The 24,413-nt window shown below is 47.1% G+C and overlaps 1 protein-coding gene across 5 annotated transcripts in view; it reads right to left on the bottom strand.

Moving 5' to 3' along the window:
• Nucleotides 1-23,819, bottom strand: part of LOC143766282 (uncharacterized) — a 57,922-nt gene extending 34,103 nt beyond the window's left edge. For 2 of the 5 annotated variants that reach the window (XM_077253836.1, XM_077253832.1), the window contains exon 1: nucleotides 13,846-13,971. The gene's annotated coding sequence lies outside the window, so the exon portion shown is untranslated. Of the gene's footprint in view, nucleotides 1-2,699; nucleotides 2,870-13,796; nucleotides 13,818-13,845; nucleotides 13,972-23,681 lie in introns of those variants that run through there. The other 3 variants (XM_077253833.1, XM_077253835.1, XM_077253834.1) reach the window with 3 other exon arrangements.
• Between the last annotated feature and the right edge of the window lie 594 nt (nucleotides 23,820-24,413).

Below are 24,413 nucleotides of genomic sequence, written 5' to 3' on the forward strand. Positions count from 1 at the left end.
CATGCCCAATAAGACGACTGATAATAACCTTCATAGACTGTTTAATTATTTTGTGCTGAAGCACTCAGACTGTGGAAATCGAGCATTGCTTTTATTGATCAGGACAAAACATTTAACTCAGTGACAGATAACCTTTGGGTGGTGGTGAGTAGATTTGGTTTCAGTTATTATAATTTGGGTGCAAATTTTGTGTAACTCACCATTAACTAGTATTAGGACTCAGTTACATTTTCTCTAAATTTCCTCTGGGCAGAGGAATATATCAGGTCTGCCCTCTTTCTCCTGCACTGTTTGATATGCAGCTGCTTGTGATTCATGGCTGCTCCTCTCATACTATTGCCGGTCTTAAATTTCAAGGATACGGGGAAAGCAGAGCGCTATATGCGGACGATATACTCCTTTTCTTGCAAGATCCAGAGACATCTTTAGGTAATGTCTTGACAGTTTTCAATGAATTTGGAACTTATTCAGGCATAAGGTCAATTGGGAAAAAACAACTACATTAAGTTAAAAAAGCAACATACCTCGATATTAAGGTAAGTGGACAAATCAATTTTATTTAGGATAACCTAATTCTTTTGAACAGTAAAGAGTCAGGCGGCCGTGGTTTGGGCCTCGCTCCCTGTAATGCTGGTTGGAAGGGTCAACCTTAAGATTAAATTGTTACTTAAATTTTGATACATTTTCCAAAATTCACCTATATGGATCGCCAAGAGTTTTTTTGCCGCCCTTTGCATAGAGCTCCTTAAAATACTAATGGGGGCACCTCTCTTAGAATAAAGCTCGAAACTCTCCATGTACCTAAAAATGGGGGGGGGATTGATGTATCCCTGTTTATTTAATTATTATTTGGAGGGACGTTTGGCATATGGCAGTGTGATTGCCGCTTAGAGTGGTAGGTCCTGAACAAACGTTACGGAGATTGTTGCTTAGGCTACTTTCACACATCAGGTTTTTGCCGTCAGGCTCAATACAGCGAAATTTGAAAAAAAAACGGATCCGTCGGAAATTGTGAAAAATTGATACGACAGATCCTTTTTCTTTTGCCGGATCAGAGTTTGTGGATGTGCCGGCTATTTTGGATTCTGGGGAAGAAAGAAAGGGAAAGAAAAGGGAAAGGAAGGAAGAAAAGGGAAAAAAAAGGGAAATGAAGGAAGGAAGGAAGAAAAGGGAAAGGAAGGAAGGAAGTTAGAAAAGGGAAAGGAAGGAAGGAAGGAAGAAAAGGGAAAGGAAGGAAGGAAGGAAGAAAAGGGAAAGGGAGGAAGGAAGGAAGGAAGGAAGGAAGGAAGGAAGGAAGGAAGAAAAGGGAAAGGAAGGAAGGAAGGAAGGAAGAAAAGGGAAAGGAAGGAAGGAAGGAAGAAAAGGGAAAGGAAGGAAGGAAGGAAGAAAAGGGAAAGGAAGGAAGGAAGGAAGGAAGAAAAGGGAAAGGAAGGAAGGAAGGAAAGGGAAAGGAAGGAAGGAAGGAAGGAAAGGGAAAGGAAGGAAGGAAGGAAAGGGAAAGGAAGGAAGGAAGGAAGGAAGGAAGGAAGGAAGGAAGGAAGGAAGGAAGGAAGGAAGGAAAGGAAGGAAGGAAGGAAGGAAAGAAGAAAAGGGAAAGGAAGGAAGAAAAGGGAAAGGAAGGAAGGAAGGAAGGAAGAAAAGGGAAAGGAAGGAAGAAAAGGGAAAGGAAGGAAGGAAGGAAGGAAGGAAGGAAGGAAGGAAGGAAGGAAGGAAGGAAGGAAGGAAGGAAGGAAGGATTCCATCATTTGACCTCACGTTTCACTCGTTTTTCGCCGGATCCGTCGCTGTCCATTTTTTCGACGGACAGAAAAAAGTTTCTATGTCCGTTTTCCCCATCCGCCGGAAAACGGATTTTCGACGAATCCAGCAAAAAACGGATGAAACGTGAGGCCATCGCAAACAGGCGCTAATACAAGTCTATGAGAAAAAAAAAAGATCCGGCGGCAACTTTTACTGGATCCGTTTTTCATGATTCAAGGATTATAAAAAAAACTTTATTAACATGATTGGCTAAAAACACGAAATAATTATGTACAGAGAAAAAACTCAGCACTCAGGCTTCGAGCAGTAGACTTATGACAGGTATATTTAAGCAATCCAGGACAGCGCCACTGCATGTGCGAATGCGATCGCCTTCCCTTCTGTGCTCCACATGCCAAACTATCACAAGCCACAGCAATCAATTGCATTCTGATGAAGGTCTGGAATTTAGGTCTGAAACATCAAACACATATTGCAATTGGATTGCTTAAATAAAAGTGTCTAAATTATACTGTTCAAACCCTGAGTGCCGAGCTTTTTCTCTGTATGTAATTACAGACTGGATCCCTACTTGGGCACCGCTACTCCAGAGTGACGTATAGTACAATATGGTGTACAAAATAACAATGGATATGATTAAAAACCAGGCTGGACAGTGGGGTGGTGATATATTAGTAATAGCAATATAAATGATTCTCTATTATATATATCTAGCAATATCAAGCTATTTAAACAGAACACTGTAGATGATCTAGATGAATATATATTAGAATCCCAAGGTCAAGCGATTACTGGCGCTGTAGGATATAGAAATTCTCCTATGGCCCAGCCACACACCCTGACTCAGGTCTCACAACTGCGTCCTCAGAGAGTGACATAGGTGGTGCACGTAAAATAGCGTCATTGTGAAAGGCAGTGGCATTAAAATAGGAAAATACCTCTTTACCGGGCACCGGAGGCAGCGCGTTCACGTCTGTGGGTACATCACAAGAGTGCACTGAGGCTCGCCCAGGGAATGTGTCCGGCACTGATAACTTGCCCAACAATCAGGATCCGTAAGAATCATAGGCAAAGGTCAAAACAGGAAAACACTAATACCAAACAGGAGCAGAAGACACACACTGTGAGGAGCTGGCCTTGTTCTAAAGACTACTGGACCAATGGAAGTACAGCGGAATCCGTGGCTCTAAGGCCGGCGTCACACTCAGCGTAAGACAATACGGTCCGTTTTTTACGGCCGTAATACGTCCGTAATACGGAGAAATGTTCCCAAAATAGTGATCCGTAGGCAGGGTGTGTCAGCGTATTTTGCGCATGGCATCCTCCGTATGTAATCCGTATGGCATCCGTACTGCGATATTTTCTCGCAGGCTTGCAAAACCGACATCTAATGGATTTATGTGCTCAAATGTTCGGGAAAACATATATACAGTGTGTATATATATATATATATATATATATAATATATACCGGTATATATATATATATATATATATATATATATATATATATATCATTGAGACACATATATATATATTCTGTATTTATATTTAATTCAGCGCGATATCTGTGAACAGCCGGTAATTCAATTGCCGGCTTTTCATTTCTCCTGCACAAACCTGACAGGATATGAGACATGGTTTACATACAGTAAACCATCTCATATCCCCTTTTTTTTTGCATATTCCACACTACTAATGTTAGTAGTGTGTATGTGCAAAATGTGGGCGCTGTAGCTGCGCAAATAAAGGGTTAAATGGCGGAAAAAAATTGGCGTGGGCTCCCGCGCAATTTTCTCCGCAAGAATGGTAAAGCCAGTGACTGAGGGCAGATATTAATAGCCAGGAGAGGGTCCATGGTTATTGGCCCCCCTAGCTACAAACATCTGCCCCCAGCCACCCCAGAAAAGGCACATCTGGAAGATGCGCCTATTCTGGCACTTGGCCACTCTCTTCCCACTCCCTGTAGCGGTGGGATATGGGGTAATGAAGGGTTAATGCCACCTTGCTATTGTAAGGTGACATTAAGCCAGGTTAATAATGGAGAGGCGTCAATGATGACACCTATCCATTATTAATCCAATTGTCTGAAAGAGTTAAAAAACACACACACACATTATTAAAAATTATTTTAATGAAATAAACACACAGGTTGTTTTAGTATTTTATTGCTCTCTCAATCCATCAGAACACCCTCGCTTGGCAAAATAATAAACGCACAAGATACATACCCTCAGATGATCCGTCACGTCCCACGAAGTAATCCATCTGAAGGGGTTAATTATTTGACAGGCAGGAGCTGTGCTAATGCACTCGCTCGTGGTTGTAATCCCCGGGGAATGAAGGAAATCTGAGTGATCTGTACTTACATTGAGTTGCGGTGATGCGCCCTCTGGTGGATGAACTCATATGAACTCGTGCGTGGGAACTTTTCCAAGGCTGCAGTTCATGAGAACATCCACCAGAGGGCGCATCACCACAACTCAATGTAAGTACAGATCACTCAGATTTCCTTCATTCCCCGGGGATTACAGACACGAGCGAGTGCATTAGCACAGCTCCTGCCTGTCAAATAATTAACCCCTTCAGATGGATTACTTCGTGGGACGTGACGGTTCATCTGAGGGTATGTATCTTGTGCGTTTATTATTTTGCCAAGCGAGGGTGTTCTGATGGATTGAGAGAGCAATAAAATACTAAAACAACCGCTGTGTTTATTTCATTAAAATAATTTTTAATAATGTGTGTGTGTGTTTTTTAACCCTTTCAGACAATTGGATTAATAATGGATAGGTGTCATCATTGACGCCTCTCCATTATTAACCTGGCTTAATGTCACCTTTCAATAGCAAGGTGGCATTAACCCTTCATTACCCCATATCCCACCGCTACAGGGAGTGGGAAGAGAGTGGCCAAGTGCCAGAATAGGCGCATCTTCCAGATGTGCCTTTTCTGGGGTGGCTCGGGGCAGATGTTTTTAGCCACGGGGGGGCCAATAACCATGGTCCCTCTCTAGGCTATTAATATCTGCCCTTAGTCACTGGCTTTACCACTCTGGCGGAGAAAATTGCGCGGGAGCCCACGCCAATTTTTTCCGCCATTTAACCCTTTATTTGCGCAGCTACAGCGCCCACATTTTGCACATACACACTACTAACATTAGTAGTGTGGAATATGCAAAAAAAAGGGGGATATGAGATGGTTTACTGTATGTAAACCATGTCTCATATCATGTCGGGTTTAGGCAGGAGAAATGAAAAGCCGGCAATTGAATTACCGGCTTTTCAATAACACCGCTGCGTATTTCTCGCAAGTCACACTGCTGATCCGTGTGGAATCCGTATTTTTCTCGCCCCCATAGACTTTCATTGGCGTATTATTTGCGCAATACGCTGACAAACGCAGCATGCTGCGATTTTGTACGGCCGTAGAAAGCCGTATAATACTGAACCGTAATATACGGCTGATAGGAGCAGCCCCATTGAGAATAATTGTGCCGTTTGTTTGGCGAGTTTTACGGACGTATTTTCTGCGCTCTTACGTCCGTAAAACTCGCTAGTGTGACGCCGGCCTAAGGGATGCAGACTTTTTCCAGCATGTAGCACCAGTTATGTCAATCTTATTGTTGTGTTCTATTAGAGATTTGCTAGCTATGTTTTATTAGAGAGGTGCTTGCTGCATTTTATTAGGAGATTGGCTTGCTCGTCAGTTCAGCCTCAGGAATCAATGTTTCCATTCAGAGGAAGACATACAGGCTGGATCTTATGTATACATAAGACCTGACCCAAAATTGGTAATCAAAGAAATAAATCACTCCATTACTCTTTTTAGTGTCTCAGGGGCCACAAGCCATTGTTCAACCAACCACTAGCCCCATCTTGTGGATAGGGATAGTATACCCAGCAGAGACATCACCACAGGGGGTCTCACATGCAGTTCCAGGACGCGGGTTCGGCCTGAGGAAAATACCTCCACAAATGCACACTTAGGTTTCGGGGGGGTGAACATTTCTGCCCATTCAGGGGGCTGATCTCAGGGAGGGAGAACAGTAACCACACATTTAGTGAGGGAGTTGGTGCAGTGACGTCGAGAGGCGAGGATTTATTGCCGAGGTCCTGGTGCCCATGTATGGATGGCCTACAGAGTCTGGAGATCGGTTGCCGGCTGGGCTGGATACACATGCTACGGTCATGGGATTTGTCATCTGGATTTGAAGAACCATTTTAAAAAGACTGTTGCAGCTGGATACATGTACTACGGTTGTGTTGTTATCTGTCATCTAGAGGAGCGTGGACTGACTACATACTATAATGATAAGAGATAAAAAAAAATCTGTGGGCCAACCAAAAGTTGGGACACAGTGAGTATTGGCTGATACGGGTGTAGTGGAACTAACCAGGGAGGGGATCTTGTGGACTGGAGGCAATGTATTTTAACTATCTGTCCAAAGTTGTTGTAAAACCATGGATGCAACTATAAAACATAGTTGATTATAACAATCCACAACCTCAGATCTTCGCACACACCTAACAAGAGAATCACTAAGCTATATCTGGCAGCTTCCAACAATATGGGAGCTTTAGTAGGGTATGGTGCTCTCCAATTGGTTGGAGCAGAAACTGATAACTTCAACTGGACAGTACATGTACTACAAGTCCCAGCTAACCTTAGTGGCTGGACAGTGCCTGCCATCCAGAGCTTCTGACATCTCCTCAATCATCAATGCTGCCCGCCGAGTCAATATGGCAGCATCTGGCAACAGAAGCAGAAATAGGTTCTGGTGGAGATGTGACAACAAGGAATCTTTTTTTATATTTGACATTGTAGAAGGGGGGTATGCTTTGCATGTTTCAAAGGTTACAGCTGGCTAATAACCTTCCTGACCATTTACTGCTCAGATACTATCAATTGCAGAATTTAAATAAGGGCATCACTTATGCAGTAAAAAAGACAAAAAAAAACCCTTTTTCTCCATGAAATATGCTATTTAACAGCAACTGTAGTAAAACCGAAATCATAAAAGTAGCACATTATTTTTACAGCATTTTAAAAAGTGTATATAAAAGAGTAAAAAAAATTGAAAAAAGTTAAATTGCAAATATTGTTCTAATAGTAATAATTATTTAAGCAATAAGTTATATAATCCCTGTGAAGAATATGTGGGTATTTAAGCATGCAAATCTGTCATATAATACAGTCCTCATTCAGCATGTGTAGCTGTAACAGGACACCTGGCTCAGCAGGTGGTTCAACCTTCTCAACTGCAAAGTGAAAACTCGCAATCCCTTCAGCTTACACAGGGGGGTCATCCTGTGTAACTGCCTAATTCAGTCAGCTGGGAATATCACAAAGATTTAAAGGGAACCTGACACCCCAAAATTCGAAGATGAGCTGCGGCCACTGGCATCAGGGGCTTATCTACAGCATTCTGTAATGCTGTAGATAAGCCCCCAATGTATCCTGAAAGATGAGAAAAAGAGGTTATATTATACTCACCCAGGGGTGGTCCCGCTGCGTTCCGGGTCCGATGGGCGTCCTATCTTCTTACGATGACGTCCTCTTCTTGTCTTCATGCCGCAGCTCCGGCGCAGACGTACTTTGTCTGCCCCGTTGAGGGCAAAGCAAAGTACTGCAGTGCGCAGGCGCCGGGAAAGGTCAGAGAGGCCCAGCACCTGCAAACTGCAGTACTTTGCTCTGCCCTCAACAGGGCAAAGTACGCCTGCACCAGAGCCACGGCAGGAGGACAAGAAGAGGACGTCACCGTAAGAAGATAGGAGGCCCCAGACCGGACCGCGATGCCCATCGGACCCGGACCACAGCGGGACCACCCCTGGGTGAGTATAATATAACCTCTTTTTCTCATCTTTCAGGATACATCGGGGGCTTAGCTACAGAATTACAGAATGCTGTAGATAAGCCCCTGATGCCGGTGGCCGCAGCTCATCTTCGAATTTTGGGGTGACAGGTTCCCTTTAAGGAAATATGGAGTTATCGTATGTCCTAGCTGTAAACCGGTTACATTTTTGACTTCTTGGAAATGGGCAGAACACCTTCCAGGGTCTCGATCCATTCCAGCACCCCAGAACGGTTAGTAGAAGTCAGGTAGCATAGCCGTGTTTGGTCTCCAAGCGAAACAAGAACCTGTCCAGATCCAATGGCCCCAAAACCACAACACTATAACCTTCCCTTTCCTTGGAAAGTTATGATCCTTCATAGGTTTTGGGAGTTTTAGCTACAAACACCCAGGGGAGGTGGATTAGGACCATCCCATGGGAGGAACAAGGAGTAACCAGCCAAGGTGTTAAATGCTTCTGCAAGGCCATGTGCTCTCTCTCTGGAAGTAACAAGAACCAGTTGGCAGCCCCATACCCTCATGTGGCCCAGCACATGTGGTCGAACATCAAACTGATAACTGACATGTTTCATCTGCTTATGTCTTTTGCCTCGAGCAGCTCTTTTACCTCGATCCACGAATCCACACGTCAGTGTTCTCGGTTTTAACTTCACATGCTACCGGGGATGGTTTCTAGCCCGATATAATCCCGTTGACAGACCGCGCTTATATATAACGTGGCAGTCCTACCAGGCTGGTAGGGCTCTGTTTCACTGGTGCTATTGAAAGGCGCCTCTCAGCCTGTAAGAATTGGGAGTGAGTGTGGTGCAGCGGCTGTGTGGGCCTTCTGTCATTCCCCCTCCCCATGCCTCCCTGGGCCCATGTGGACAGGGGATGGCTGAGTAAAACTGTGCCAAGCTGACCTCACGTGTCCCCAGGGGGAGCAGAATGTACTGAGTGATCCCTCCAATGTAATTGTAACCTCAGTTGGTATGGCGAGTACTACATATCCCAAACGAGGAAAACATAACAGTTCTTAAGACATATACACCAGATAAAAAATGTAAATAAAATTAAGAAATTATTTGTCCTCAAATCACTTTGTACATATGGAGTAACTGTATGTCCTGTGCTGTGATGACTAGTCGGATTCTCAGTGATTTCTTACCGTCTGCTGCACTGGAGTGAAAGTCACCACAAAAAGACCCCCCACAGGCCGCCCCAGAACACGAGCATATCATTAACTAAAAACTGAAAATAAAGACTACATAACAACCACAAGACAGATTTCATCAACCAAGGTATCATTGTAATCAATATAACAGGGCCGACCTGACACTGTCTGTAGGTTACTGTGCACAGTCCTGCTGACAGGTTCCCTTTAAAATCACCTGTGGCTGATGGGAGTGGGAGTACACATGTCCAAAAAGGGTTTGATACAGACACTGAAAAAGACCAGCACATCCGATCTATGCGCTAAGTAGCTTTTTTTTAAACTGTATTTTTCATAGCAATTTTGCAGATTAATATTTCATATATACACTATATAGCACTTTTTCCCTTTTTTCCCCATTTTCTATGGCAGTAATGCAGTTTCAATGTTCTAGAGTAATCATTCTAGGTAAATTATGGTGCAACCTTTATGGTTTTTCAAGGTATATGTTTTTTGGTTGGCACCTGTTCACACTAGATTGGATGCGCTGGTCTTTTTCTCTATTTGTATCCTGCTGCATCAGCCACGATCGGTGTTGGCACCAACCATGGCCATTTAACCCCTTAGATGCTGATGCCAATAGTGACAGCAGAGTGTGGGAGCTCTCTGTTGAACCCCATCAGAACCCTGACATAGTGATTGTGTGGTCCTGATGGTTGCCATGGCTTTTGGGTTCGCTGGCTATAGGGGCCTGTTCAGATATTAGCAACATTTTAGTGTTAAAAATAGACATTTTCATTCCTGTCATTCCACTTTGCGTTGATTCCTGAAAACCACCTGAAGGGTTAATAAACGACCTGACAGCAGTTTTGAATATGTCAAGGGGTGCTGTTTTTATAAAGCTGGGTTCACATTGCGTTAATGTGTGCACGCTAACGGACAGCGTTGCACGGCGAAAATGTCGCAATTAACGCCGTGCAACGGGGCCGTTAGCGTGCCCATTGACAGCAATGTCAATTTCTCCTGCAGCGCATCACTAGCGCGTGCCTTTTTCGGCTCGCGCTAGTGATGTGCCGTTCTTCTGTGACGCGCCTCGGACGCTGCTTGCAGCGTCCGCGGCGCGCCCGAGGTCCGTTCCCCGCTCTCGCAGATCGGGGATCTGCGAGAGTGGGGACGTTAACGCGACCCCTAACACGGCCCCTAAATAAACATTGCATTAGCGCAATCCGCTAGCGCTAAACGGATTGCCCTAACGCAATGTGAACCTAGCCTAAGGGTCTCAGTTTAAGGCTATGTGCACACGTATAATGGTCCACTGCGGATTTTTCCGCAGCGGATTTGATAAATCTGCAGGGCAAAAATGCTGCGTTTTTGCTGCAGATTTATTGCGGATTTACCGCAGTTTTTCTGCGGATTTCACTGCGGTTTTACAACTGCGGTTTTCTATTGGAGCAGCTGTAAAACCGCTGCAGAATCCGCAGAAAGAAGTGACATGCTGCGGAATGTAAACCGCTGCGTTTCCGCGCGTTTTTTTCCGCAGCATGTGCACAGCGTTTTTCGTTTCCCATAGGTTTACATTGTAATGTAAACTCATGGGAAACTGCTGCGGAAACGCTGCGGATCTGCAGCGTTTTCCGCATCGCGTGCACATACCCTAAGGGTATGTTTCCACTGTCAGGATGGCCGGCGGTATCGCCGCTCGGCACTAAGCCCCGCCCCCTTTCTGGGACGCGATCATGCCGGATGTGTTAACTCTTCACATCCAGGATGATTGCTCTCTCCCATAGCGCCCTGTGATATGCCTTGCGGGGACGCATGTGTTAAACGGGCTGCTGTTAACGCAGTGTGAACCCTCCTGGTTTGGGCTTACAAATACTGATGTAAAATACTGATAGTGTACGGCAGCCTTAGGCCGGCCTCACACTAGCGAGTTTTACGGACGTATGAGCGCATAAACTACGTCCGTAAAACTCGCAAAATAAACTGCACAATTATTCTCAATGGGGCTGCTCCTATTAGCCGTATATTACGGTTCAGTATTATACGGCTTTCTACGGCCGTACAAAATTGCAGCATGCTGCGTTTGTCACCGTATTGCGCAAAAAAATCGCCAATGAAAGTCTATGGGGGCGAGAAAAATACGGATTCCACACTGACCAGCAGTGTGACTTGCGAGAAATACGCAGCGGTGTTAGTGAAAAGTCGGTAATTCAATTGCCGGCTTTTCATTTCTCCTGCACAAACCCGACAGGATATGAGACATGGTTTACATACAGTAAACCATCTCATATCCCCTTTTTTTTTTTTTTGCATATTCCACACTACTAATGTTAGTAGTGTGTATGTGCAAAATTTCAGCGCTGTAGCTGCTGAAATAAAGGGTTAAATGGCGGAAAAAATTGGCGTGGGCTCCCGCGCAATTTTCTCCGCCAGAGCGGTAAAGCCAGTGACTGAGGGCAGATATTAATAGCCAGGAGAGGGTCCATGGTTATTGGCCCCCCCGTGGCTAAAAACATCTGCCCCCAGCCACCCCAGAAAAGGCACATCTGGAAGATGCGCCTATTCTGGCACTTGGCCACTCTCTTCCCACTCCCTGTAGCGGTGGGATATGGGGTAATGAAGGGTTAATGCCACCTTGCTATTGGAAGGTGACATTAAGCCAGATTAATAATGGAGAGGCGTCAATTATGACACCTATCCATTATTAATCCAATTGTTTGAAAGGGTTAAAAAAACACACACACACATGATTTAAAAGTATTTTAATGAAATAAACACAGCGGTTGTTGTAATAATTTATTGTTCTCTCAATCCATCAGGAACACCCTCGCTTGGAAAAATAATAAACGCACAAGATACATACCTTCTGGTGAACGGTCTCGTCCCACGAAGTAATCCATCTGAAGGGGTTAACTAATATTACAGGCAGGAGCCCTGCTAAATGCAGCTGTGCTCCGTGCCTGTAATCCCCGGCGAATGAATGAAATGTAGGTCATTGACCTACATTTCCTTCAGTCGCGGTGATGCGCCCCCTGCTGGATGTCCTCATATGACCTGGAGCGTGGGAAAAAGTTCCCAGGCTGCAGTTCATGAGAACATCCAGCAGAGGGCGCCTCACCGCGACTGAAGGAAATGTAGGTCAATGACCTACATTTCATTCATTCGCCGGGGATTACAGGCACGGAGCACAGCTGCATTTAGCAGGGCTCCTGCCTGTAATATTAGTTAACCCCTTCAGATGGATTACTTCGTGGGACGAGACGGTTCACCAGAAGGTATGTATCTTGTGCGTTTATTATTTTGCCAAGCGAGGGTGTTCCTGATGGATTGAGAGAACAATAAATTATTACAACAACCGCTGTGTTTATTTCATTAAAATACTTTTAAATCATGTGTGTGTGTTTTTTTAACCCTTTCAAACAATTGGATTAATAATGGATAGGTGTCATAATTGACGCCTCTCCATTATTAATCTGGCTTAATGTCACCTTACAATAGCAAGGTGGCATTAACCCTTCATTACCCCATATCCCACCGCTACAGGGAGTGGGAAGAGAGTGGCCAAGTGCCAGAATAGGCGCATCTTCCAGATGTGCCTTTTCTGGGGTGGCTGGGGGCAGATGTTTTTAGCCACGGGGGGCCAATAACCATGGACCCTCTCCTGGCTATTAATATCTGCCCTCAGTCACTGGCTTTACCATTCTGGCGGAGAAAATTGCGCGGGAGCCCACGCCAATTTTTTCCGCAATTTAACCCTTTATTTCAGCAGCTACAGCGCTGAAATTTTGCACATACACACTACTAACATTAGTAGTGTGGAATATGCAAAAAAAAGGGGATATGAGATGGTTTACTGTATGAAAACCATGTCTCATATCCTGTCGGGTTTGTGCAGGAGAAATGAGAAGCCGGTAATTGAATTACCGGCTTTTAACACATATCGCGCTGAATGAAATCTAAATACAGAATATATATATATGTGTCTCAATGACATATATATATATATATATATATATATATATATATATATATATACTGTATATATGTTTTCCCTAACATTTGAGCACATAAATCCATTAGATGTTGGTTTTGCAAGCCTGCGCGAAAATATCGCAGTACGGATGCCATACGGATTACATACGGAGGATGCCATGCGCAAAATACGCTGACACACCCTGACTACGGATCAATATTTTGGGAACATTTCTCCGTATTACGGCCGTAGTACGGACGTATAATACGTGGCGTATTGTCTTACGCCCAGTGTGAGGCCGGCCTTAGGGTATGTGCACACGCTGTGGATTTTGCTGCGGAACCGCAGCTGCGGGTCCGCAGCGGTTTCCCATGAGTTTACAGTACAATGTAAACCTATGGGAAACGAAATTCGAAGTGCACATGCTGCGGAAAAAAACGAGCGGAAACGCAGCGGTTTATATTCCGCAGCATGTCAATCCTTTGTGCGGATTCCGCTGCGGGTTTGCACCTGCTCCAATAGAAAACTGCAGGTGAAAACCCGCAGAGGAAACCGCAATAGAAACCATGACAAATCCGCAGTAAAAACCGCAGCGGTTTTGCACTAAATCCGCTGCGGAAAATTCTGCAATGGAATCCGCAGCGTGTGCACAAGCCCTAAGGGTTTTACAATATAAAGGACCACCAATAAATTTCCTTGTAAAAAAATTACTGCAAAATGTGAAACCTTTAAAATGCTAACAAAATAAGGAACATTTTACAGACAGTTGATGTAAAGCCGACAGGAAGGAAGTGTGACTATTAACGGTTTGTGTAGTGTGATGATTTGGATTAATGGGATAATCAAAGTTTGGAGATTGCTCATTCTTTCATATACCTAATATTTTCATTAATAAATGCAAAACAGATCGACCCAAATTTACCAATAACATGAAGTACAATGTGCCAGGAAAAAAAAAAAAAAATCACAGAATCACCAAGATATGGGGAAATGTTCCAGTTATCATAACGTGCCACTGGTCAAAATTGAAAGATTTGGTCTCATCACTATGGGATTAAACGGCAAATTAGCCCATACCCGAAAGGGTTAATTATAATGATAAACAACCAGGGGCCCAAGCACCTACCTGCACCTGCAGAGCCGCACACCACATATATGGCTGCTCTGTGCGCACAGGACCTGTGATGAGGTCACAGGAGGGGAGGAGTCAGGGGTCACATGATCAGTGGCCTCAGTGTATGCAGGACTCTGCTGTGCTGGTTGTCATGGTGCTGGATGAGGGGAAGTTTATGTGTGGGGTCAGGAGGGTTTACAGCGTGGATGTAGCAGAGCCGTGTGTGTACGAGGTGTACGGAGCAGAGCCGTGTGTATGAGGTGTACGGAGCGGAGCCGTGTGTGTACGGAGCGGAGCCGTGTGTGTACGAGGTGTACGGAGCGGAGCCGTGTGTGTACGAGGTGTACGGAGAGGAGCCGTGCGTGTACGAGGTGTACGGAGCGGAGCCGTGTGTGTACGGAGCGGAGCCGTGTGTACGGAGCAGAGCCGTGTGTACGGAGCGGAGCCGTGTGTACGGAGCGGAGCCGTGTGTGTACGGAGCGGAGCCGTGCGTGTACGGGGTGTATGGAGTGGAGCCGTGTGTGTACGAGGTGTACGGAGCGGAGCCGTGTGTGTACGAGGTGTACGGAGAGGAGCCGTGCGTGTACGAGGTGTACGGAGCGGAGCCGTGTGTGTACGGAGCGGAGCCGTGTGTACGGAGCGGAGCCGTGTGTACGGAGCGGAGCCGTGTGTACGGAGCGGAGCCGTGTGTGTACGGAGCGGAGCCGTGCGTGTACGGGGTGTATGGAGCGGAGCCGCTTGTGTACGAGGTGTACGGAGCGGAGCCATGGGTGTACGGAGCAGAGCCGTGTGTGTATGAGGTGTACAGAGCAGAGCCACATGTGTACGAGGTGTACGGAGCAGAGCAATATGTGTGTACGAGGTGTGCAGAGCGGAGCCATGTGTGTACGAGGTGTATGGAGCAGAGCCGTGTGTGTACGAGGTGTATGGAGCGGAGCCGTGTGTGTACGAGGTGTACGGAGCAGAGCAATATGTGTGTACGAGGTGTGCAGAGCGGAGCCATGTGTGTGTACGAGGTGTACGGAGCAGAGCCGTGTGTGTACGAGGTGTATGGAGCGGAGTTGCCCTCACCCTGTGTTGTCTGAGTACTGTTCTGCCCACAAGGAAGGAGTATGGGCGTTCTTTGGGATGAGCCCTATTTCATGCGTTCTTTCTAAAGACAGCCAGGCCAGCTGACGAGAGCACCCACTGACCCTTGTGTCTCCACAGTTACTTTGAATTCCAGTTGGGTATGCCCATAATAGAAACCTCTGATCACATGAAGCAGCTGTTGAGGTGCCTCTGCGGTGACCTAAAGGTGGTTGCCCTCTTACTTGGTCTCCAGGGTGGAGACACAAATTACTGCTCCTTTCTGTGTGAGTGAGATAGTCGTGCAAGAGAATATCACTACGATAAGAGACTGCACTCTCCAATTTTCACTTTAGCCAGGGAGTAATAATGTCCTGCATCCAGCACTTGTTGGCCCACATAAGAATTTGATACCACCACTGTATATCACATTGGGCCCAATGAAGAACTTTGTAAAGACAATGGATAAAAATGTGAAAGCATTCAAGTATCTCATTGATAAATTTCCAAGGTTGAGTGAAGCAATGATAAAGGAAACGGACTTTATTGGACCTCAGACTTGTAAGATTCTTCAAGATGAGGAGTTTCTCTGTTGCCGGGTAAGGAAAAGGCTGCATGGGTACAGGGCCGTATTTAGAGTTTATGCTGCCCTAGGCACTTTTCGTGCTGCCTTCCATATTGGCGAGTATGACTAATGCAGACACTGTCGGCAGTGACTTAGGGTATGTTTCCACGTTCAGGAAACGCTGCGTTTTTGATGCTGCGTTTTTCCGCAGCGTCAAAAACGCAGCGTCCAGATGTTACAGCATAGTGGATGGGATTTCATGAAATCCAGACTCCACTATGCGTTAAAAAACGCATGCGTTTTTGCCGCGAAAACCCATGCGTGGTGTGTTTTTTCGAAACGCAGCATGTTGCTACTATGAGCAAAACACGCAGGTACACCGCAGGTGACCTGCCAGTGACCTCAGGTGCAGTTTTGGTCAGGATTTTACCTGCATAAAATCCTGACCAAAGCCTGAAGCAAAACTGAACGTGGAAACATACCCTAAGGGTATGTGTCCACGTTCAGGATTGCATCAGGATTTGGTCAGGATTTTACGTCAGTATTTGTAAGCCAAAACCAGGAGTGGAACAATTAGGCCGGGGTCACACTAGACCGTAATACGGACGAGTGCTATGCGATAAAAAATCGCATAGCACTCGGCCCAATGTTAATCTATGGTGCAGCTCCCATCATCCGATATTTTCTCCACCGTATTTCGGATCCGAGGGAACTCGCAGCATGCTGCGATTGTCAGCGTATCTCGGCCGAGACTCGCCAATGCAAGTCTATGGGTGCGAGAAAAAATCGGATTACACACGGACCATGCGTGTGCATTGCGAGAAATACGCAGCGGTGTTCTATAGAAAAGCCGGTAATTCAATTGCCGGCTTTGCATTTCTCCTTCACAAACCCGACAGGATATGAGACATGGTTTACATACAGTAAACCATCTCATATCCCCTTTTTTTTGCATATTCCACACTACTAATGTTAGTAGTGTGTATGTGCAAAATTTGGCCGCTGTAGCTGCTCAAATAAAGGGTTAAATGGCGGAAAAAATTGGCGTGGGCTCCCGCGCAATTTTCTCCGCCAGAATGGTAAAGCCAGTGACTGAGGGCAGATATTAATAGCCAGGAGAGGGTCCATGGTTATTGGCCCCCCCGTGGCTAAAAACATCTGCCCCCAGCCACCCCAGAAAAGGCACATCTGGAAGATGCGCCTATTCTGGCACTTGGCCACTCTCTTCCCACTCCCTGTAGCGGTGGGATATGGGGTAATGAAGGGTTAATGCCACCTTGCTATTGTAAGGTGACATTAAGCCAGATTAATAATGGAGAGGCGTCAATTATGACACCTATCCATTATTAATCCAATTGTTTGAAAGGGTTAAAAAACACACACACATGATTAAAAAGTATTTTAATGAAATAAACACAGCGGTTGTTGTAATAATTTATTGCTCTCTCATTCCATTTTCAGACCCTCGCTTGGCAAAACAATAAACACACAATATACATACCCTCTCTGATGAACTGTCACGTCCCACGAAGTAATCCATCTGAAGGGGTTAACTAATATTACAGGCAGAGCTGCGATAATCCACTCGCTCGTGCCTGTAATCCCCGGGTGCTGAAAGGAAAGCAGTGATCTATACTTACATTCAGTCGCGGTGATGCGCCCCTGCTGGATGTCCTCATATGACCTGGAGCGTGGGAAAAAGTTCACAGGCTGCAGTTCATGAGAACATCCAGCAGGGGCGCATCACCGCGACTGAATGTAAGTACACATCACTGCTTTCCTTTCAGCACCCGGGGATTACAGGCACGAGCGAGTGGATTATCGCAGCTCTGCCTGTAATATTAGTTAACCCCTTCAGATGGATTACTTCGTGGGACGTGACAGTTCATCAGAGAGGGTATGTATATTGTGTGTTTATTGTTTTGCCAAGCGAGGGTCTGAAAATGGATTGAGAGAGCAATAAATTATTACAACAAACGCTGTGTTTATTTCATTAAAATACTTTTTAATCATGTGTGTGTGTTTTTTAACCCTTTCAAACAATTGGATTAATAATGGATAGGTGACATAATTGACGCCTCTCCATTATTAATCTGGCTTAATGTCACCTTTCAATAGCAAGGTGGCATTAACCCTTCATTACCCCATATCCCACCGCTACAGGGAGTGGGAAGAGAGTGGCCAAGTGCCAGAATAGGCGCATCTTCCAGATGTGCCTTTTCTGGGGTGGCTGGGGGCAGATGTTTGTAGCCAGGGGGGGCCAATAACCATGGACCCTCTCCTGGCTATTAATATCTGCCCTCAGTCACTGGCTTTACCACTCTGGCGGAGAAAATTGCGCGGGAGCCCACGCCAATTTTGTCCGCCATTTAACCCTTTATTTGAGCAGCTACAGCGGCCAAATTTTGCACATACACACTACTAACATTAGTAGTGTGGAATATGCAAAAAAAATGGGAATATGAGATGGTTTACTGTATGAAAACCATGTCTCATATCCTGTCGGGTTTGTGAAGGAGAAATGCAAAGCCGGCAATTGAATTACCGGCTTTTCACAGATATCGCGCTGAATGAAATATAAATACAGAATATATATATGTGTCTCAATGACATATATATATATATATATATTATATATATATATATATATACTGTATATATGTTTTCCTGAACATTTGAGCACATAAATCCATTAGATGTCGGTTTTGCAAGCTTGCGAGAAAATCTCGGCATACGGATGCCATACGGATGTCACACGGATGTCACACGGATCATTTGATGCGAGGAAATTGCATCCTCGCACTGCACACGGATCACTGTTTTTGAAACATTTGTGCGATTCTCGGCCGTGAAAAACAGACCGTTTTTTTATACGTTAAGTGTGTCCCCGGCCTTAGAGGAAAAGTATAATAGAAACATATGCTCCACTTCTGCATTTATCACCCACTCCTGGTTTTGGCTTACAAATACTGACGTAAAATCCTGACCAAATCCTGATGCAATCCTGAACGTGGACACATACCCTTAGGGTATGTTTCCACGTTCAGTTTTGCTTCAGGCTTTGGTCAGGATTTTATGCAGGTAAAATCCTGACCAAAACTGCACCTGAGGTCACTGGCAGGTCACCTGCGGTGTACCTGCGTGTTTTGCTCATAGTAGCAACATGCTGCGTTTCGAAAAAACACACCACGCATGCGTTTTCGCGGCAAAAATGCATGCGTTTTTTAACGCATAGTGGAGTCTGGATTTCATGAAATCCCATCCACTATGCTGTAACATCTGGACGCTGCGTTTTTGACGCTGCGGAAAAACGCAGCGTAAAAAACGCAGCGTTTCCTGAACGTGGCTACTTTCACATCAGCGATTTTTGCCATTTGCGGCAGATCTAGCAGTTTTTTAGACTGACCATTTGGAACAATTGACATGTGGCTGGAGAAGTTTTCAATTAGCTTTCTGCTATACTCTTTGAAAATACATATATACTGTATATTATATAACAAAACCAATCAATATCTCTATCATTCATATTAATTAATTGGAGTGTTGAAATCATATTACAAAAAATATATATAATACAACACAGTTTATGGGATGTGTAATTTAGTGAGAGAACTGACTAATCTTTTATCATCTGTTGGCTTCTCACTCCATGTCTTTAGATCAGGGGTGGGCAATTAATTTTCCCAAGGGGCCATATGAGAGACCATGACTGTTGTGGAGGGCCGAATCAATAGCTTGAAAATAATTTTACTCAATATTAATTTATTAATATTAATTGTATCACTTATTATTGAGCAGAATTAAGTATGCTGACACCCCCTATATATCTTTAACCCCCCCACAACCCCTTATATACAGCATGAGCCGCACACAGCCTACTACACATGCGGAATGGGTCCCACACAGCCTCCCTATATACAGCATGGGCCCCACACAGCCTCCCTATATATACAGCATGAGCCCCACACAGCCTCCCTATATACTGCATGAGCCCCACACAGCCTCCCTATATACTGCATGAGCCCCACACAGCCTCCCTATATACAGCATGAGCCCCACACAGCCTCCCTATATACAGCATGAGCCCCACACAGCCCCCCTATATACAGCATGAGCCCCACACAGCCTCCCCATACACGGCATGAGCCCCACACAGCCTCCCCATATACGGCATGAGCCCCACACAGCCTCCCCATATACTGCATGAGCCCCACACAGCCTCCCTATATACAGCATGAGCCCCACACAGCCTCCCCATATACAGCATGAGCCCCACACAGCCTCCCCATATACGGCATGAGCCCCACACAGCCTCCCCATATACTGCATGAGCCCCACACAGCCCCTTATATACAGCATGAGCCCCACACAGCCTCCCCATATACGGCATGAGCCCCACACAGCCTCCCCATATACGGCATGAGCCCCACACAGCCTCCCCATATACTGCATGAGCCCCACACAGCCTCCCCATATACTGCATGAGCCCCACACAGCCCCTTATATACAGCATGAGCCCCACACAGCCTCCCTATATACAGCATGAGTCCCACACAGCCTCCCTATATACAGCATGAATCCCACACAGCCTCCCTATATACAGCATGGGCCCCACACAGCCTCCCTATATATACAGCATGAGCCCCACACAGCCTCCCTATATACTGCATGAGCCCCACACAGCCTCCCTATATACTGCATGAGCCCCACACAGCCTCCCTATATACAGCATGAATCCCACACAGCCTCCCTATATACAGCATGGGCCCCACACAGCCTCCCTATATATACTGCATGAGCCCCACACAGCCTCCCTATATACTGCATGAGCCCCACACAGCCTCCCTATATACTGCATGAGCCCCACACAGCCTCCCTATATACAGCATGAGCCCCACACAGTCTCCCCATATACGGCATGAGCCCCACACAGCCTCCCCATATACGGCATGAGCCCCACACAGCCTCCCCATATACTGCATGAGCCCCACACAGCCTCCCCATATACTGCATGAGCCCCACACAGCCTCCCCATATACTGCATGAGCCCCACACAGCCCCTTATATACAGCATGAGCCCCACACAGCCTCCCTATATACAGCATGAGTCCCACACAGCCTCCCTATATACAGCATGAATCCCACACAGCCTCCCTATATACAGCATGAACCCCACACAGCCTCCCTATATACAGCATGAGCCCCACACAGCCTCTCTATATACAGCATGAGACCCACACAGCCTCCCTATATTCAGCATGAGCCCCACACAGCCTCCCCATATACTGCATGAGCCCCACACAGCCCCTTATATACAGCATGAGCCCCACACAGCCTCCCTATATACAGCATGAGTCCCACACAGCCTCCCTATATACAGCATGAATCCCACACAGCCTCCCTATATACAGCATGGGCCCCACACAGCCTCCCTATATATACAGCATGAGCCCCACACAGCCTCCCTATATACTGCATGAGCCCCACACAGCCTCCCTATATACTGCATGAGCCCCACACAGCCTCCCTATATACAGCATGAATCCCACACAGCCTCCCTATATACAGCATGGGCCCCACACAGCCTCCCTATATATACTGCATGAGCCCCACACAGCCTCCCTATATACTGCATGAGCCCCACACAGCCTCCCTATATACTGCATGAGCCCCACACAGCCTCCCTATATACAGCATGAGCCCCACACAGTCTCCCCATATACGGCATGAGCCCCACACAGCCTCCCCATATACGGCATGAGCCCCACACAGCCTCCCCATATACGGCATGAGCCCCACACAGCCTCCCCATATACTGCATGAGCCCCACACAGCCTCCCCATATACTGCATGAGCCCCACACAGCCTCCCCATATACTGCATGAGCCCCACACAGCCCCTTATATACAGCATGAGCCCCACACAGCCTCCCTATATACAGCATGAGTCCCACACAGCCTCCCTATATACAGCATGAATCCCACACAGCCTCCCTATATACAGCATGAACCCCACACAGCCTCCCTATATACAGCATGAGCCCCACACAGCCTCTCTATATACAGCATGAGACCCACACAGCCTCCCTATATTCAGCATGAGCCCCACACAGCCTCCCCATATACTGCATGAGCCCCACACAGCCCCTTATATACAGCATGAGCCCCACACAGCCTCCCTATATACAGCATGAGCCCCACACAGCCTCCCTATATACAGCATGAGTCCCACACAGCCTCCCTATATACAGCATGAATCCCACACAGCCTCCCTATATACTGCATGAACCCCACACAGCCTCCCTATATACAGCATGAGCCCCACACAGCCTCCCTATATACAGCATGAGCCCCACACAGCCTCCCTATATTCAGCATGAGCCCCACACAGCCTCCCTATATACTGCATGAGCCCCGCACAGCCCCTTATATACAGCATGAGCCCCACACAGCCTCCCTATATACAGCATGAGTCCCACACAGCCTCCCTATATACAGCATGAACCCCACACAGCCTCCCTATATACTGCATGAACCCCACACAGCCTCCCTATATACAGCATGAGCCCCACACAGCCTCCCTATATACTGCATGAACCCCACACAGCCTCTCTATATACAGCATGAGCCCCACACAGCCTCCCTATATTCAGCATGAGCCCCACACAGCCTCCCCATATACTGCATGAGCCCCACACAGCCCCTTATATACCGCATGAGCCCCACACAGCCCCTTATATACCGCATGAGCCCCACACAGCCTCCCTATATACAGCATGAGCCCCACACAGCCTCCCTATATACACCATGAGCCACACAGCCTCCCTATATACACCATGAGCCACACAGCCTCCCCATATACAGCATGAGCCCCTCACAGCCTCCCTATATACTGCATGAGCCCCACACAGCCACCCTATATACAGCATGAGCCCCACACAGCCTCCCTATATACACTGCATGAGCCCCACACAGCCCCTTATATACCGCATGAGCCCCACACAGCCTCCCTATATACTGCATGAGCCCCACACAGCCTCCCTATATACACCATGAGCCCCACACAGCTTCTCTATATGCAGCATGAGCCCCACACAGCCTCCCTATATATTGCATGAGCCCCACACAGCCTCCCCATATACTGCATGAGCCCCACACAGCCTCCCCATATACTGCATGAGCCCCACACAGCCTCCCTATATACAGCATGAGCCCCACAGCACTGGACTAGTCACATCTCTCCCTGGCTAGCTTTTCATACTGTGCTTCGACTATGCAGTCGCTCTGTGATCCAAGCTGTCCATGGTTTGAACAGCAAGAACTATGTGGCTGCAGCACAGGGTTACAGGAGGGAGGCGTGGGGCTGCAGCAAAGGGTGACGGGAGGGAGGCGTGGGGCTGCAGCACAGAGTGACGGGAGGGAGGCGTGGGGCTGCAGCACAGGGTGACAGGAGGGAGGTGTGGGGCTGCAGCACAGGGTGACAGGAGGGAGGTGTGGGGCTGCAGCACAGGGTGACAGGAGGGAGGTGTGCGGCTGCAGCACAGGGTGACGGTAGGGAGGCGTGGGGCTGCAGCAAAGGGTGACGGGAGGGAGGCGTGGGGCTGCAGCACAGGGTGACGGGACGGAGGCGTGGGGCTGCAGCACAGGGTGACGGGACGGAGGCGTGGGGCTGCAGCACAGGGTGACGGGACGGAGGCGTGGGGCTGCAGCACTGGGTGATGGGACGGAGGCATGGGCTGCAGAACAGGATGACGGGAGAGAGGCGTGGGCTGCAGCACAGGATGACGGGAGGGAGGCATGGGCTGGAGCACAGGGTGACGGGAGGGAGGTGTGGGCTGCAGCTCAAGGTGACGGGAGGGAGAGTCGTGGGGCTGCAGCACAGGGTGACGGGAGGGAGGCGTGGGCTGCAGCTCAAGGTGATGGGAGGGAGGCATGGGGCTGCAGCACAGGGTGACGGGAGGGAGGTGTGGGCTGCAGCTCAAGGTGACGGGAGGGAGGTGTGGGCTGCAGCTCAATGTGACGGGAGGGAGGTGTTGGGCGGCATCACTACTAGGAGCAGAGAGAGACGCTCAACGATCCTCTGGTCCATGTGGAAACCCTCCAGTAAGTTTCCCTGTAGCGCCACCATAGGTTAAATTAAGCAGAACATGATGCCCATTGAAATTAATTGTCTGAACTGTACAGAACTACAGTATCAAAGCCTTTGTCGCAGCTACCTGACTCTGAGCGCTGCGCAGAGATTCCTCCAGGCTTTCTGCTGGACTTCCTCTCCTCACTCACTCCTCAGCAGTGACTCGCCCGAAACCCCCTCCCCCAGCAGCCGGAAGACTGAGGTGAGTGGGCGGGGCGAATCAGACTTAAATTTATTATTATTTTTTTAAACTTGCTCAGGTGCCGCCCCCCACTCATCGTCCCGCCCTAGGCATGTGCCCACAAGTGCCTAGTGGCAAATACGGCCCTTCATGGGTAGCATTCACATTAGTGGTAACATTTTTGGGGAAACTCAAGATCAGGTAACTATGAAGAGTTGGTGGAAAATCTCTTCAAAACATATAAGGCCAGGTGCACACGATCCGGAAGTAGCAGTTCATGTTCACTGCGTCCAAAGCGCTGCCGTCTATTGAACACAGGTGAATCCTTGGTGATCACTGAACCATGCGGATTCACCGTGTCCTAAATATTTTACTGATGAAATTTCTATTGCGGAAACTAACGTCTTGGTCAGAGAAATTGACATGCTACAGTCTGGAGAGGCTTCATGTCCATCTCCACGGGGTGAGCTGCATGCGTCTGTGCTCGCATAGTGGGCATGGGATTTCTTTTGACGTAGCCTCATACCTGTAGCGATTACTGATTGTGTGCACATACCGTTGGGATCTTGGTTGTAACATGTCTTTAAAGATTAATTTCTTACATTCGCATCTAGACCTTTTTCCACCAAACTGCGG

Source organism: Ranitomeya variabilis, chromosome 4, assembly GCF_051348905.1.
Source record: "Ranitomeya variabilis isolate aRanVar5 chromosome 4, aRanVar5.hap1, whole genome shotgun sequence".
Lineage (NCBI taxonomy): Eukaryota > Metazoa > Chordata > Amphibia > Anura > Dendrobatidae > Ranitomeya > Ranitomeya variabilis.